At 38.7% G+C, this 4,162-nt stretch overlaps 1 protein-coding gene across 2 annotated transcripts in view; it reads left to right on the top strand.

Annotated features, from left to right (window-relative positions):
• Positions 1-4,162, top strand: part of Kif24 (kinesin family member 24) — an 81,725-nt gene that overhangs the window by 54,520 nt on the left and 23,043 nt on the right. The gene's annotated exons all lie outside the window — the stretch shown is intronic.

The raw sequence follows: 4,162 nt of genomic DNA, 5'->3' as shown, positions 1-4,162 counted from the left end.
TTTTTTTTTTTTTTTTTTTTTTTTTTGATACTGGGATTGAACTGGGGCCCTTGTGCTTGCAAGGCAGGCGGCAAAACCACTCAGCTACATCCCTGGCCCCACAAATGTTCTTATTTTAAATAAACGTTTAGAAATACTTTCGCATGGGGCTCAAAATTCATAGTACGATGAAAATCCTTTTTTCTGAGGCACCTAATTTTATGAACTCTTGATATATCATTCTGAATTTTTTTTTAAAGCTGGGGGTTTAGCTCTGTCCCTCTGAGCTACATCCCCAGCCCTCTGAAAGAATTTTAAAATCTTGTATTTTTAATTTAGCTTATTTAGTATGACAAGAGCAATTTTAAATATTATAGAAATGCATGAGAAGATAGAAAATAAAGGCCCTTTTAACTTATTGTATACAGCCCCCTCCCCCATATCCCTTGAGCTGTCCACTGTCACTAGTTTAAAATATTTAGATTTGTTTCCCTGTTCTGAGCACTTACCTTATGTACAAATATATGTCTGGTGAACCTTCTTTGAATGCAGTGGTCCTCAAACTTGGTTTTACATCAGATCATTTATGGACCTTTTTTCCTTAAGAAAAATAGTTTAGACTTTCTTTGTGTGTGAAAAATAGCACTATTAAGAAAAAGGCATGATCTAAATAGGTGCAGTATGAAGAAACAAGTGCAGGGCTCTTAATTTGGCTCAGTAGTTCTGCCGCCTGCGTTGCAAGAGCAAGGACCTGAGTTTGATCCCTGGTCTCCCCCCACAAAAAAAGAAAAGAAACAAGTGCAGCTGGGGATCGTGGCATGTGTCTCTAATCTCAGCACTCTGGGAGGCTATGGTAGGAAGATTCCAAGTTTGAGCCCAGCCTAGGTAACTTAGTGCCTCTAGTGAGTTCAGGCATGGCGATCTTCCTGCCTCAGCCTCCCAAGTGCTGGGATTATAGGCATGCACCACCATGCCAAGCTCATTGTGATTTTAATTTGTATTTCTCTAACTGTGAATAAAATTGTAGTGAACTGGGGGTGTCGCTCAGTAGTAGAGCACTTGACTACAATGTATGAGACTCTTGAGTTTGAACCCCAGTACCACGAAAAACAAAACAGAGAAAAGGTGAATATCTTGGGTTTGAATCCCAATGTCTAGGAATTGAATCCAGGCATTCTAACACTGAGCTATGACCCTACCCTCTATATTTGTAATTTTTAATTTGATTTTTGGAGAATGCCATTTTGGGTATTTCTCTTTTAGGGGGGTTGTCTGTTTCTTACCATTTTTAGGTTCTGGAGTTGAGCCTTTTGTCATTTATGTCATAAGCATGAGGTCTCATTCTGTGGCCCATCTTTCCACTTTCGTATAATATCTTTTAAGTCTTCCTCAGGTAATTAAATTAGAATTGCCCGGGCATGTGTATTATAATTATTTTAAATTGAAATATAGTTCATATACCATAAAATTCAGTTTTTTAAAGTGAATCAGTGGAATTTTAAATACAATTTTTTACTAGGATATTTATATACATACTATTAATATTAACCCTTTATTATACAGTTCAGCAATTTTTTAGTATATTGATAAAGTTGTAAAAACATTGCTTTAATTGCAGAGAATTTTTATTACCCCAAAATGAAACCTTGTACCCATTAGCATCCACTCCCTACTCCTCCTGCCAACTGCTAGGCAATTACTAATTTCTGTCTGTATGAACTTGCCTACTCTGGCTATATCATATGAACAGAAACATGTAATATGTGACCTTTTGGCTTCTTTTACTTAGTATATTTTCAAGTTTCATCTCTGCTGTAGCGTGTATCCATACTTCATTTCTTTTTATGGCTGATTTGTAAATCCCATTGTATGGGTAATGCTACATTTTATTTATCCATTGAGCAGCTCATGAACATTTGGGTTCCCACTTTTTCTGTTTGTTTGTTTGTTTTGTTTTTTGAGACAGGGTCTCACTATGTAGTTGAGACTGACCTGGAACTCATTATGTAGCCCAACCTGGTCTTGAACTCGCAGTGAGTGATCCTCCTGCTTCAGCCCTGAGTGCTGGGATTACAGGTGTGCGCCACCACACCCAGCAAAATGTTCTCTTTTTTTGGTACTGGGTTGAACTCAGGACATTGCGCTTTCAAGACAGACAGCAGAACCCCTGAGCTAAATCCCCGGCCCAGGTTCCCACTTTTGTGTATAATAAGAATAATAAGAATAATATTACGGTGAACATTCATACACAAAGTTTTTAGGTGGACATGCTTTCCTTTTTCTTGGTATATCCCTAAGAGTGAAATTTCTGAGATAATTTTTGAAGAACTGTTAACGTTATTTTGTAACCGCCATGAGGGTGGTTATTATTTTATAGAAGACCCTTGGCTGATTCTGATTGCAGCCATTAGAGTCGCCCTTCTAGCACAGTGATGGTGAACCTTTTAGAGCTTTCAATAATACACAGAGCCCACTGTGGCACACATGCCACAGTTTTGTCACCGTTGTTCTAGTACATCCAGCAAGCCTGGCTAGAGTAAAGGGAAAAAGACCAGCACAGGCTGGGGACTTGATATGACTTATCTAAAGTATCCTTTTGCAGGGAGAAGCCTTTGACCAAACTCTGGGTACTGGGGAGGGCAGGCAGGTTTGGCATTCTACACTTGATCTTTCCTCCCTTTCTTCTCATGTAATAATAATGAGCACTTTCTATCTACCAAATATTTGCAAATATCCCATTTAATCATCATAACTCTATGAAGAAATCCTTTTTCCTTGGCTATAGCCATAATTCTGCAAATGGGCAGTCAGTGTTTGTCAGTCTCTATCCTGGAAGATTTTATGGCACTGTCTTGTCCTGAAGTGTTGTTCTTAAGCAGAAAGCAGTTTCTTGTTAGTCAACATATTATTTTATCACCATTGATACCTTCAGTCTTCAATACTTATTATGTGTTGTACAAATAGGGAGACAGCTGAAATCAAAGTAGAAAGTCTCTATAAATTATCGATACCTTACACAATTACCCTCATAAACATTTATTGACTTGAAACAACAGCACTTGCTAACTCAGGTGTCACACTTTCATTCTCAGGTGTCACTCTCTGTGCCACTCAAGTATCACCCATGTGTTTGCTCAAGTGTCATCTTGAGGTTACCCTCAGATTGCCCTTAGGCTAGCTGGGTGCTTCATGTTCACTGAGGATTATCCACCTTCAGAAACTTCTCCCACCAGGTGTATTTGATTACCTGATCTTACCATTGCAAGCATTAGGATTCCTTTGCCTTTAGAGAGGACTCACTTTCTCATCACATTTCCCAGTCATAGTGGGGCACGTCTTTAAACCCAACTACTCTGGCAGGTGACAGAGGATTGCAAGTTTAAAGCCAGCCTGGGCAACTTAGTGAGACCCTATCTTAAATAAAAAGGGCAGGGCTGGGTGATTTAGCTCAGTGGTGCAGCACCTGCCTGGCAAGCAAGAGGTCCTGAGTTCAATCCCCGGTACCAAAAAAATAAAAATAAAAAGAGTTAGGGATGTAGTTTAGTGGTAGAGAGAGATTTCAATTCCTAGTGCTTCCAAAAAACAGCTTTTTTCTGCCAAGCAATTAATGAGCTTTTTTTTTTTCTGTTTCCGAGATTTGCAGGCTTTTAAGTCATTTTACATCATCATCGTAAAACTACTGATGATAAATCTTTTTTGTGTTTTATCATTGCTCTTTGTAATTGGTAGCAAAGGCCCACACAACGTAAGCCTTCCCCGGATGAGCGTCAGTTATATATGGATAGTGAAAGACTTTCTACACACATGCCATACAGTACTACTGAAATGCCAGTGGCTCCTCTTAGGTGTTTGTGCAGCAAAGTTTAGAGATTAAAGCCTTATAACTAGATGGAGCCTGGGCGCTAATATCATGTATCCTGAGCATATCTGTTATCTTTGGCAGCCTGAAATATGTATGATAACAGATAATTGGGTTAGATACCAGAAGGAAGTGAGATAACATACATACATTGCTTTGTTAGCATGATGCTGTACTGGCTCAATTTGATACCTGTGTTGTTCTAAATTCCCTGAATGTGTCCAGTACTGTAATCTAACAGTTGTTTCTACTTCCTATTGCATCAGGTTCCAATTTCACTACCCATATAACATAGTCTCTTTAAAGGACTCTCTAAAATGATTA

This window comes from Fukomys damarensis, unplaced genomic scaffold (assembly GCF_012274545.1).
Source record: "Fukomys damarensis isolate Sample0158 unplaced genomic scaffold, DMR_v1.0_HiC HiC_scaffold_36, whole genome shotgun sequence".
Classification (NCBI taxonomy): Eukaryota; Metazoa; Chordata; class Mammalia; order Rodentia; family Bathyergidae; genus Fukomys; species Fukomys damarensis.
This window is presented reverse-complemented; position numbering and strand designations above follow the sequence as displayed.